Source organism: Narcine bancroftii, chromosome 11, assembly GCF_036971445.1.
Source record: "Narcine bancroftii isolate sNarBan1 chromosome 11, sNarBan1.hap1, whole genome shotgun sequence".
NCBI lineage: Eukaryota > Metazoa > Chordata > Chondrichthyes > Torpediniformes > Narcinidae > Narcine > Narcine bancroftii.
The window spans coordinates 39,420,636-39,434,762 of record NC_091479.1 but is presented as its reverse complement, the minus strand read 5'-3'; the positions used below and the strand labels follow the sequence as shown (position 1 = coordinate 39,434,762).

At 42.9% G+C, this 14,127-nt stretch overlaps 1 long non-coding RNA gene across 1 annotated transcript in view; it reads left to right on the top strand.

Moving 5' to 3' along the window:
- Positions 1–13,679, top strand: part of LOC138745281 (uncharacterized) — a 37,449-nt gene extending 23,770 nt beyond the window's left edge. Inside the window, exons 3-4 of the long non-coding RNA XR_011346133.1 lie at positions 4,823–4,963; positions 13,046–13,679. This is a non-coding gene — a long non-coding RNA (uncharacterized lncRNA). The remainder of the gene's footprint in view (positions 1–4,822; positions 4,964–13,045) is intronic.
- The last annotated feature ends 448 nt before the right edge of the window (positions 13,680–14,127 follow it).

The following is a 14,127-nucleotide window of genomic DNA, read 5'->3' as shown; positions in this document are numbered from 1 at the left end:
TCTCCTCAAGTCACCATCAGCCTGCCACCTATGTGGGTCTTTCAGCTACAGAACCCCCCACTGGTCTGCTTCCTTGGTCACTGACCCGTGGATTGAATCCTCTGCTTCTGAGATGTTGGTGGGGTGTGGTCTTTCTGTTTTCTGGTGCCCTGCACTAGTCGTCTGCTTCCCCAGAGTTCACAGTGGCGAAGAAATCTAACAAATCTAAATAAAAAAAAAATTAACTAAGAGGAGAATCTCACATGTCGAGAGGGATGGAAAGGGCATTATTACAAATTGAAGCCTGATATTTGAATATTCAGGTGCCAAATTTGCAAAAGCATAGAGTATATATTTCTCAAGCTATATGTAATTTTTTCCAAAGGAATACAACTTTGAATTTTTGCATGTCATCTTGGCATCCCTAAAAATATATGGGATTTCCAAGTAAGTTCAATACATGTCCTCATCACCGCTAACGTTAATTTAACAAATTTCAATTGATATATTAATAGATTTAATTTGGTCCTTGTTCCTTCCATATTTCTTAATAAAAATAAGGTCAGATTCTGTGGAAAAACATCTCCTATAACTTGTTCCATAAATATTGTAATTCTCCCCAAAAAGATCTTGCATTAGGATAAAGATAAGTTGAATGCAAGAAAGTTGCGATATCTTCACCACACCTAAAACATTGATGTGATAATTCTGATTTTATTCTATTCAATTTCACTGGTGTAAGAAGTAACTGTAGAAGAAAAACTAGTTGTGAATTCCTTCCTCACTGCTGCAGTGTGGAACTTTGGTCAATAGATCCAAAATGCTGCATTGAAGTGAATTAATACAACTCCCCTGGATCTCGTGATCAAGAGAGCAAAAATAAATTATGAAAGTAAGCTTGCGGCAAATATAAAAACCGACTGCAAAAGCTTTTATAAATACGTCAAGAGGAAAAGATTGGTGAAATCCAGAGTAGGTCCCTTGCAGTCAGAATCAGGGGAATATATAATGGGGTGTAAGGAAATGGCAGACCAATTAAATTCTTACTTTCATTCTGTTTTCACAAGAGAGGATACAAATAACCTCCCAAGGATGTTGGGAAACATAGAGACTAATGCAAGGGAGGAACTGAAAGAAATCAGTATCTCTAAGGACATGGTCTTGGGGAAATTGATGGGATTGAAGGCAGATAAATCCCAAGGACCTGATAATCTACATCGTAGGGTACACAAGGAAGTGGCCATTCAGATAGCAGATGCTTTAAGAATTATTTTCCAGAACTCGATAGACTCAGGATCAGTACCCATGGATTGGAGGGTAGCTAATGTTACCCCACTATTTAAAAAGGGGGGTAGAGAAAAAGCAGGGAATTATAGGCTGGTGAGCCTTACATCAGTAGTGGCCAAAATGATGGAATCCATTATTAAGGATGTAATAGCGGAGCATATGACTAGCAGAGAAGGGATCGGACAGAGTCAACATGGATTTACAAAAGGTAAATCGTGCTTGACAAATCTATTGGAATTCTTTGAGATGATGACAGGTAAAATAGATGGGGGAGAGCCAGTGGATGTGGTGTACCTGGACTTCCAAAAGGCCTTTGATAAGGTCCCGCATCAACGACTGGCTTCCAAAATCAAGGCTCATGGGATTGGGGGAAAAGTATTGATGTGGATTGAGAACTGGCTGGCAGGTAGAAGACAGAGAGTTGGGATAAATGGCTCATTTTGTGAGTGGCAGGCGGTGACCAGTGGGGTGCCACAGGGATCTGTACTGGGACCCCAGCTATTCACAATTTACATTAATGATCTGGATGAGGGGATTGGATGTAATATCTCCAAATTTGCAGATGACACTAAGCTAGGGGGGTTGTGTGCACAGAAGAGGGGGGCAGGAAGCTCCAGTGTGATTTGGATAAATTGAGGGACTGGGCAGATACATGGCAAATGAATTACAATCTGGATAAATGTGAGGTTATCCACTTTGGTAATACAATCCGGAGGACAGATTACTATTTGAATGGCAATAGATTAAGAGATGGGGAAGTGCAGAGAGACCTAGGGGTACTTGTACACCAGTCTCTGAAGAGGAGCATGCAGGTACAGCAGGTGGTTAAAAAGGCAAATGGTATGTGGCTTTCATATCAAGAGGGTTTGAGTCTAGGAACAAGGATACCTTACTACAGCTGTACAGGGCCTTGGTGAGACTACACCTGGAGTATTGTGTGCAGTTTTGGTCACCTTATCTAAGGAAGGATGTTCTTGCAATGGAGGGAGTGCAGAGGTGATTCACCAGGCTGATACCTGGAATGGCAGGAATGACTTATGAGGAAAGATTGCGCAAGTTGGGATTGTACTCGCTGGAGTTTAGAAGATTGAGAGGGGATCTCATAGAGACATATAAAATTCTGGCAGGACTGGACAGAATAGATGCAGATGGGATGTTTCCAAGGATGGGAAAATCCAGAACCCGGGGCCATGGTTTGAGGATAATAGGCAAACCATTTAGGACCGAGATGAGGAGGAATTTCTTTACCCAGAGGGTGGTGAATCTGTGGAATTCATTGCCACAGAGGGCAGTAGAGGCAGGTTCATTAAATATATTTAAGAGGGAATTAGATCTATTTCTTCAGTATAAGGGTATTAAAGGTTACGGAGAGAAGGCGGGGACGGGGTACTGAACTTTGAGATCAGCCATGATCTCGTTGAATGGCGGAGCATGCTCGAAGGGTCGAATGACCTACTCCTGCTCCTATCTTCTATGTTTCTATTGCCAAATCAGCTTCCTGAGGAGGTTTTCAAATCCAATAGCCTGAGTCACCTGACTCCAGGTGCAGCTTTCAGATAAAATCCTTGCTGATATCTGCTACATGACTGATGTAAAAACAATTATACTGAACTAGTTTATGTCTTGCATTGAGATCCTTATATGGATCTGCCCATATTTGCCAATCAATTAAATTATTCAGATCCATTTCCCACCTTTGTCTCAACTTATGAACTCCTCATTTAAAAGTTCCTACTTGTAATAAAAAGGACATCATCAAATAATTTTTTTTAACAATTCCTCTTATAGGGAGTTCTATTTCAGTACAACATGGTTGGTCCTAACTTATCCTTCAAATATGCTCTTAGTTGGAAATAGCAAAAAGATTGTTATGAGTTATACGATATTTATTTCTCAGTTGCTCAAATGACATTAATTGACCCCTTTCATAACAATCTTCAACATTTATTATCCCCTTACGAAACCAGCTATCCAGAAATTGATGATCTTTAGAAAAAGATACGAGGAATTTGAATCAAAGCCATTCTGGGTGATGTACATCCACTTACACCAATTTCATCATTTATTTTATTCCATATATTAATCAAATGTTTCAACAATTGTGTATCTTTATCACCAACCATTAATTTTGATTCCCACGTACATAAATTCTTCTGAATTTCCCTCTCCTATTTTATTTGATTCTATTTTAACCCTTTCAAAAAAAGAAGCAAGAAATCTCATTTGAGCTGCTCCATAACAATTTTTAAAATGAGGAAGCTGCAGTCCTCTCAATGCAGAATTTGCATTGGGTTACTTGTAACATGGGATTCAATCGGAAATGGATTCATGTGACATAAAACCACGATGCAGAATGTTTTCTAAGAATGGAATACAAGAGGAGGGTTGTCTAGGTCTCCAGCAGGATATAGATCACAAGATATAGGAGAAGAAGTAGGCCCGTCGAGTCTGTTCCACCATTCTTCCATTCAGCCCCACTGCCCAGCTCTCTCCCCATTACCCTTAATTCCTTGACGTATCAAATACCTATTAATCTCTGCCTTAAATACACACAATGACCTCACGTGGGTTTCACGACCCATTGACAAAATCAATTTTTCCACATTTGTTTTAAATTGACACCCTTTTATCCTGAAATTATGCTCTCCTGTCCTAGAATCCCCTACCATCGGAAACATCTTTGCCATATGTACTCTGTCCAGGCCTTCCATTATTTGAAAAGCATCTGAGGTCCCCCTTATCCTTCTGTACTCCAACTAGTACAGTCGAAGAGTCGACAATTGTTCCTCATACACTAACCCTTTCATTCCTGATATCATTCCAGTAAATCATCTCTGAGCTTCTCCAACACCAGCACATCTTTTCTCAAATACGGCACCCAAAACTCTAATTCTGATTGAATGGAAAGGGAATTCTCCAATGACACAAACACAACGGTTACATGATATTATGTCTTGTTGATATTTACCACTCGGGAAGGTTCTTGTTGGTTTTCAGATAGAGGTGTGTTGTTCAGGGAAGCATGAGTGTTTTTGTGACTCAACGTCCCAGCATCTGAAGTCCGTTATCTCTTCAGAAAAGCTTTATAGCTTTAGCATGGAGCAGAGCTGAGCCACGACTTTGCAGGTATTTAAGGGAGTATGTGGGCAGGGTTTGTTCTGGACCAACAATTTAACCAAATGACTCTGCTTGAAATCAAGATTCAAACCATTTTGAGGAATACAACAGAAATTGTTCAACAAGAGCCTGATGTTCCCTGAGGAGTTTTCTTTCAATAGTGGAAATGATTTTTTTTAAAAAGCCCATTAATATTCCTGATACAGATCTTTGTATTTAACTTTCAGGTTGCTCTCTGTTGTTAACTTGGGGTGACTGGGTGGAATTTTTGCTTTAACCAAGCAGTTCTCTTGCAATTTTCCAGCTGTTGGATGCAATTCAGTTGTTTGCAAGTTTAGCAAGTGGGATTTCGATGTGAAATTGCAACTCACAGCATCATTTTTGTGTTTGAAAATGCCAATGTGAAAATTTTAACTTTAGTCTTCTTGGTTTGCTTAAGTTTAAAGAGGAGATGTTGCGTCAAGCTGAGAAGACAGAGTTGGATGCCCATTTGGCGAATCGGCTGGGCAAAGCAGAAAGCACAAAACGAGGGGCTGAAAAAATAATGAAGCAGACTGAAATGCCTTTGAACCAAACCCAGGTAAAGAATTTAATTTTGTGCAGCGTACTTAAGAGACCAAACAATTTGGGCTTTTAGTGGTGACCTATTTAAATGAACAAAATCTGATTAGAATTGAAGTTTATGGAATGTTTGGAAGTTGCCACAAAAAAATGGAGCATATAAATTAGATAAATGAACAATACAATGAGCCTGGTGTCACAGTATCTGCCTCCCTCTACCGTACATCACTGTTGAACCTTCTCCCCAATATGAACCTGATGTCACAGTATAGGTCAGAGTTTATTGTACATCACTGTTAAACCTTCTCACTACAGTGAATCCAGCATCAGTATATCTGTCCCAGTCTACTGTACATCACCATTAAACGTTCTCCGCACTGTGAACTTGTTGTCACAGAATCTGCCACAGTTTATCATACATCTCATTAAACATTCTCCCCACTGTGAACCTGGTGTCACAGTACCTGACACAGTTTATCGTACCTTACTGTTAAACCTTCTCACTGCTGTGAAGCCAATGTCACAGTAACGATCTCAATCATCCATACATCAGCATTAAACCTCTCTCCACTGTGAATCTGGTGTCACTTTGCCTGCCACCCCAATATGAACCTGATGTCAAAGTATCTGACACTGTTAATCGTACATCAATGTTAAACCTTCTCACGAATGTAAATCCTGTCTCAAAGTTTCTGCCTCAGTCTATCGTACATCAACGTTTAACTTTGTCCCCCCTGTGAATCTGGTGTAATAGAATCTTCCTCAGTCTACCGTCCATAACCATTAAACCTTCTCCCCACTGTGAACCTGGTGTCACGGTGTATATCCCAATTTACAGTTTATCACTGTTAAACCTTCTCCCCCCCCTGTGAACCTGGTGTAATGGAATCTGCCTTAGTCTACCGTCCATCACCGTTAAACCTTCTCCCCACTGTGAACCTGCAGTCACGGTATATATCTCAATTTACAGTATATCACCGTTAAACCTTCCCCCCAACGTGAACCTGGTGTCACAGTATCTGCCTCAGTCTACTGTACATCACCGTTAAACCTTCTCACTACTGTGAACTTGTTGTCACAGGATTGATCTCAGTCTATAGTACATCACTGATAAACCTCTTCCCCACTGTTCACACGGTGTCACGGTATCCATCTCAATTTACCATACATCACTGTTAAACGTTCTCCCCAATATGAACATGATGTCACAGTATCTGACACAGTTTAAAGTAAATCACTGTTAAACCTTCTTAGTACTGTGGAATCCATCTCACATTTTCTGCCTCAGTCTACCGTTCATAAACATTATGAACCTGTGAACCTGGTGTTAAAGTATCTGCCTCAGTTTAACACACATCACCATTAAGCCTTCTTACTGCCCTGAACTCAGCGTCACAGTATATGCCAACGTCTACTGTACTTTACCGTTAAAACATCTCCCCACTCTGAACCTGGTGTCGCAGTATCTCACACAGTTTATTGTACATGACTGTTAAACTGTGTTAATGTTGTGAACCCATTGTCTCAGTATCTCTTATCAGTCTACCATACATCATCGTTAAACCTTTACACATCTGTGAATGGGTGTCACTGTATCTGATACAGTTTATCGGACATTACATTTCAACTTTCTCACTTCTGGGAACCCAGTGTCACAGTAACTGTCTCAGTCTGCCCTACCTTATTGTTGAACCTTCTCCAACTGTGAACCTGGTGGCACAGTTCAGCCTCAGTCTCCCGTATATCACCATTAAACCTCCTCCCCACTGTGAACCTGGTGTCACTGTATCTGACAAAGTTCATCACTGTTAAACCTTCTCCCCACTGTGAGACTGGTGTCACAGTATCTGACACAGTTCATCACTGTTAATCCTTCTCCTCACTGTGAACCTGGTGTCACAGTATCTGACACAGTTCATCACTGTTAAACCTTCTCCCTCTGTGAACCTGGTGTAACAGTATCTGACACAGTTCATATTATATCACTGTAAAACCTTCTCACAAATGTGAATCCTACTATAAAATAATACTCCCCTTCTAAGTCTCATTGTATTCGAATCCCACCTATTTTAAAAATTCCAAAAAAAAGAGAAAAATCAATCCTAAAACAAGCTACTCAAAAGTAGTAGCCCCCTAAAAATCTGGGTGTGGTAAAGTCCACAAGTGGCAGGTGACTAAAGGACTCAGTGTCACCCACCCCCAGTCAGACTTTCACAAAGTCCTGAAACAAAAACATTCAACCCAGTGATTCCAGTCCCAATGATAGTTCCGGATCTTCAATATCGAGAAGACTTTGCGTCAATTCAACTTTTTTCCCATTCTTTCCATATTTTCCAATCTTCCCATTTCCATTCCCATTGACCCTTCCCTTCGGTGACAATGGTGACGATCGCCCATTTCCTCGTACATCTGGCAATGAATTAGCAAATATTAAAGCATCGTGGTCATTCTCAAAAAACTGAGATTGAAAATTCCCATAGAAATCTTTCAATGCTGCCGCATAACGAAAAGCAAATTTATATCCCTTTCGCCACAATACTTCTTAGGCTGAATAAAATTCTCAGACTCTTCTGATAATTTCTTGACTCAGATCTGCATTAAAAAAAAAACCCTATTATTTTGAACCATCAGTGGAGCCTGATTTTGCCGTGCTTTCTGCACCACCAATCGGAGGATCATCTCTCTGTCTTGATATTTAAAACAGCGAATCAAAACTGCTCGTGGTAATTGGCCCGGAAATGGTTTCTTCCTTAATGCTCTGTTCGCTCGATTTAATTCCAGTCCTTCTGGAAAGAATTCCCTGCCCTACACTTCTGGGATCCATTTCTTCAAAACCTTCACTGGATCCGAACCTTCCATATCTTCCGGAAGACCTACTATCTTAACATTATTTCTACGACTTTGGTTTTCTAATGAGTCAAACTTCTTCAATAATTCCTTCTTCTGAATACCCCAATCTACAAAAGGATCTTCCACTATTTCCATTTTTTTCTCTATTACGCTCCACTTGACTCTTGCAATCAAGAAAGCCTCCTCAATCTTTTTAAAATGTTCTTGCACAGTATCCACTGATGGTGTCCATCTCGTAACATCGCTCTTAACTACATTAATATCTTGCTTCATCAAAGTTATTTCTTCACACACAGTGTTCATTTTAGTTTTCATTTCGAAAATCCTTGAGTCATCTGATTAGTCATCTGCATTGATATATTTGATATATCTTCCATGAGTTGAGCAATCCCTTCCAGAATTGGAAACTCAGAATCCAGTCCAGGATCCATCACCTCCCTTTGAGGCTGACCTTCTTTTGCCGCAGTCCCCAGTTCTTCAAGTTCTAATGAAGTTGAGCATCCTCTTCCTCCATAGCAATAGGTCCTCTTCCGGTGCTGCTGCGGGTCTGGACACCCGACAACAGTGTGCCGACCTCGTCAGTTCACCATCGCTCAGGCTCCCCCACAGCCCACACCTTCTCCAAAGGTTTGTGGACCCTCGACGCACCACGCATGCCCGGTAGGGCCACCGACTGCGCAGGTGCGTCTTCTGATGCTACACTGTACCTCTCCTGACCACCAGGCAATGCTGCAGGCTCACGGGATGTCCTCGCTCAGCTGGCCCGCCCTCACGCCTGTGTTCACGAGTGCACGAGTCAAAACCGCTGAACTCATCACTAAGCTGGCGCCGACGAAATACTTTGCCGGGCAGGAGTCCTCTGAGGCTTGGGGACTCCAGTCGACAATTCTGTTGCTTCAACTTGAACTCGGCCTCAATTCTTCAACACTTTTGTAAGGTAATTTCTTCTGTAACTGAGTTTTCGATTTTTTCACATTTGCAGCCATTTTGATCCTCCACTATTCCAAAGTCTATAAACAGTATTTTTAATCACTTTTACAACTTTTAAAATTGAGCATTTAATAGTCTAACTGGGGAAGGGTGGAACCACACGTCTATCCTCTGCACTATCTTGTCACAGTATCTGACACAGTTTATAACACTGTTAAACCTTCACATTACTGTGAATGCTGACGCTCAGTTTCTGCCTCAATCTACCGTTCATCAACGTTAAACCTTCTCACCCTGTTAAATTGGTGTTTAAGTATCAGCCTAAGTTTACCACACATCACCATTAAACCTTCTCCCCATTGTGAGACCGGTTTTACTGTATCTGCCACAGTTTATCGTACATCACTATTATATCTTCTCACTACTGTGAACTCGGTGTTACAGAGCCTGCCAGTCTACCGTACATCACCAGTAAACCTTCTCGTCAATGTGAGCCTGGTGTTACTGTATCTACCACAGTTTAGTGTACATCATCATTAAAAATTCTCCCCAATATGAAGCTGGTGTCACTTTATTCGCCAAAGGTTATCGTACAGCTCTGTCAAACATTTTCCCCACTATGAACCCGGTGTCACATAACTGTCTCAGTTTCCCATACATCGCCAATAAAGCTTTTTTTCCCACTCTGAGCCCAGTATCAACGTATCTACGTAGTCTCCTGTACATCACCATTAACCTCCTCCCCACTGTGAACGAAGTATCAGTATCTGCCACAGTTTATTGTACATCATTTTTAAACCTTCTCACCACTGTAAACCTGGAGTCACAGAATCTGCCTTATTCTACCATACATATCTGTTAAACCTTCTCAGTACTGTGAACACAGTGTCACAGTATCTGCCAAAGTCGTCGACTGTACATCACCGTTAAACATTCTCCCCAAGTTAACCCATTCATCACTGTTTTTGCCACCATTTATCGTACATCACAGTTCAACCTCCCCACTGTAAACTTGGAGTCACAGTATATTCCACAGTTTATTGCACATCACTGATATTCTTTCCCCTCGTTGTGAATGCGGTGTCACCATATCTGTGTCAGTCTTCCGTACATCACCATAAACTTCGCCCCAATGTGAACCTGGTGTCACTTTATCTGCCACAGTTAATATTACATCACCGTAAAACCTTCTTCCAACTGTGAACCTGATATCACAGTATCTACCACAGCTTATCATGCATTACTGTTAAACCTTCTCACTACTGAAAACTTGGTGTCACAGTATCTGCCAAAGTCTACTGTATATCACTGTTAAATATTCTCCCAACTGTGAACCTGATGTCACAGTGTCTGATACAGTTTATCGTACATTACTGTTAAACCCACCAGATAAGCTCCAGATAGCGAAAGAGGAGTTCTCGCATCTGCAGGAACTGGGGATCATTCGTCCCTCCGACAGTCCTTGGGCCTCGCCACTTCACCTGGTCCCAAAAGCCTCCGATGGCTGGTGCCCCTGCGAGATTATCGACGGCTTAATGACACGACAGTACCTGACCGTTGCCCCATCCCTCACATTCAGGACTTTATGGCCAATCTGCATGGTGTGAGAGTATTCTCCAAGGTCGATCTGGTGTGCGTGTACCATCAAATCCCATTGCACCCAGAGGACATCCCCAAAACGGCCATCATCACCCCCTTCGGCTTGTTCGAATTTTTATGCATGCCTTTCAGGCTCAAGAACACCGCCCAGACATAAGGCACCTCATGGATACGGTGCGCAGGGATTTGAATTTCGTGTTCATTTATCTGGATGACATTCTTGTCGCCAGCAGAGACTGGGCACAACACAAGTCTCACCTGCACACCCTCTTCTCCCGACTGGCCGAATTCAGCCTAATGATCAGCCCGGCCAAATACCAGTTTTGTGCAGAAGAACATTTGGATGGGATGAAACTAATCCAGAATCCATTGCACAAGATTGGAAAAATTAGATTGAGCGTCTTCAAATACTTGGAAGTTTTGACGTCAACAGACTTTGGAGTAGCCACATTTGCTCAGTTACACCATTTTTCTGATCTAAGTGAAGGTAGTTTTGATCCTGTCAGTTACTGAGTCCTGTGAAATAACCAAGTGCGAGTAGATGGTGGATTTGTAATGGGAAAAGCCAGAGTGGCTCCATTAAAGTCAGTCACAAGACCTTGAATGGAATTGACTGCTGCTATTATGGCGAGCAAAATGGACGCTATGTTAAGAAGAGAATTACAGATGGAGTTAGCAGATCCTGTGTTTTGGACTGATAGAACATCAGTGCTTAAATATATTAATAATGAAATCATGAGGTTTCATCTCTTTGTGACTGACAGAGAGAATGAAAACCTGGACAACAACAAATGGCAGATTTACCACAGGACAGAGTTTCACCTGATGAATTCTCATTTACATCCGTGGAAGTTGATTATTTTGGTCCTTTGCAAGTAAAGTGAGGACGAAGTGTTGAAAAACGATATGGAGTTATTTTCACTTGTTTGACTATGAGAGCAATTCATATTGAAGTAGCGTCATTGCTTGAAACAGACTCTTTTATTAATATTCTTTGGCGTTTTATTCCTAGACGTGGTCAAGTAAAAGAATTATGTTCTGATAATGGATCTAACTTTAAAGGAGCTGAACGAGAATTATGAAAAGTCACTCAAAATTGGAATCAACATCAAATTCCTGATGCATTATTTTAGAAAGAAATTAATTGGATATTTAATCCACCCATAGTTATGGGTGTGGTACGGGTAAGGGTTAGTTGGTTGTGGAGAACGTTTACAAAGGTCTGTACTGGGCAGTACTGGGCAGCAATGCTTAATGTTGTAATGGATGCGGAAGCTCTGGGAAGGGGTAAGGGAGGGACTGGCCAGGAAGTCTGCAGATGCTGGGGCCGAGGGCAATGCACAAACATGCTGGGGAAACTCATGGATAGTTTTGTGAGGAGCAGGTCCTGCATCACGAGTCAAATTGAGTATTTCGAGGAGGTGTCAAAGGAAATAGATGAAGGTCAAGGTCTGTATGTGCTGCACGTGGATTTTAGTAAGGTGCTTGACAAGGTCATCACTGTGGCTTCATTCAGAATGTCGGGAGGCATGGGATCCATGGAGCCTTGGCTGTGTGGATTCAGAATTGGCTTGTCTGCAGTAAACAGAGGGTCGTAGTAGATGGAACAATGACTAGTGGCGCACCAAAGGGATCTGCTCTGGGACCCCTGCTCTTTGTGATTTTTATGAATGATGATTGGAGTGGAAGGGTGGGTACGTCAGGGGATGACACAGAGGTAGAAATATTGTAGACAGTGTAGAAGGTTGTCATGGGGCATCCAGTTTGCAGAGAAGTGACAGATGGAGTTGAATCCTGTAAATACAGATGTACTTAAACAAGCTACTGGTACAGGTTTATTTCCAGAGTCATTTTCAAGGGCACGAATAAAAGTTATTCCAAAGAAGGTTGGAGACCCATTAGAATTAGCTTCATATAGACCAATATCTTTATTGAATGCGGATTACAAGAACGTGAGAGCAGAGCACTTGGTTAGTGACAGGATTATGAACAGTGTGCAGGACAGAGAAATATTTAGATCCTGCTCCATAAATCACTCAAGGTTGCTGTGCAAATTGAGAAGGAGTTTAAGATGGTGTATTGTGTGCTGGCCTTCAGGAGTCAGGGGATTGAGTTCAAGAACCGAGAGGTAACGTTGCAGATATATAAAATTCTAGTCAGACCACACTTGGAATATTGTGTGCATTCCTGGGGCGAGAATACCAGTGGACGTCTAAATAAGCTGAGATGAGGGAACTTTAGACAAGATGTGAGGGGTACATTTTATTCACACAGAATGTAGTGGGTGGCTGGAATGCATTGCCAGGGGTAGTAGTGGAGGCTGGTCCAAACAAGGCATGAAAAAGATTTTAATATAGGGACAGGAATAAAAGAAAAACAGAAGGTACTGGTGAGAGGGAGGGAAGAATAATATTGTTGTGGGGTAGGTTCAGATGGGTCAGCTGACGGGACTCGACTGATCCATCCATGATTTGTCCAGCATCTTGCTGCCATGTCATGGTGAACCAGGGAGTTGACTGATGGAGACACAGTACTCTGAGGTCTGAAGATATAGATTGTGGTTTTCTCCATAACACACTTCCTCAGGTAAAGTAGAGGAAGGGAAAGGCCCTAGTGTGCAGGGGTAGGGAGAGGGGTGATGGGGGAAGAGTTGGGGCCCTCCAAAGGCATCGTGATCAGGCCACGGAGACAGTATCTCTATCACTCGTATTTCTCTTCCCAGGAGAAGGAGTGATCTCAGAGACAAGACACGAGTCCAGAAGAACATTGCATCCCAGCTGAACAGAGGACGGACAACATCATGATGGCCTGAACCCCTCCCCTTCTCCCTCTGGCCCTGCCAACTCCATTCCCCACCTCTTCCATATTCCTTCACGCACGTCCCCCTCCCATTACTCCCCTACCTCTCCTCCATTACAACCCCCTCCCGCTCACCTTCCCCTTCACCTACCTTCACACCTATGCCCAAAACTCAGCCCTCCTCCCTTCGCCTCCCCTTCCACTCTCCTTTCCCCCTCCACTTCGCCTCCTACCTTTTCCCTCCTTCCCTTCCCCTCCCCTTCCAACCCCTAACAGGGGAAGGAGGGATAGGGGAAGGGGGTAGGAGAAAGGGGGTAGTGAGAGGGTAGGGGTAGGTAATGGGGTAGTGGTAGGGGGTGCGGGTATGGGTTAGGGTTAGGGGAAGGGTGTAGGTGTAGAGGATAGGGGTAGGGTTTAGTTTAAGTTTGGGGAAGGTGGGTAGAATTAAGATAAGGGTCATGGACGGGTAGAGGAACAGTTAGGTTTAGGGTTAGGAGATGTGGGCTCGGGTTAGGTCGAGGTTTAGGGTTAGGTTTAGAGTTCGGGGAAGTGGGCTTGTGTTAGGTTTAGGGGAAGGGGGTAAGAGTAGGAGGTAGGGGTGGGGTGTGAGTTGGGGTTTGGGGAAGGTGGGTAGGATTAGGGTTGGGTTTAGGGGACAGCGTAAGGATAGGGTTAGGGGACAGGGTGGAAATAAGTGTTATGTTTGGGGACGTGGTGTAGTGTTTAAGGGTATCGGTAGTGTTAACGTTAAGGTTAGGGTTTGTTAGGGGTTAGGGTTAGGTTGGGGAGGGGAGCGGGGGAGGCGAGCAGGGCACGGGAAATGGGGAGGTGATGGGGAGGGGAATGGGCAGCGGAATGAGGAGGGGTACGGTGTAGAGGAAATGAGAGTTGAATGGAGGAAGGCATCCCTACCCCCTCCCCTCCCCACCCCTACCCCCACATTATCCTTGCCTCCTCTCCTCCTTCCAGAGGAAGCCGGGACTCATTCCGGCCAGAACCTCCCAG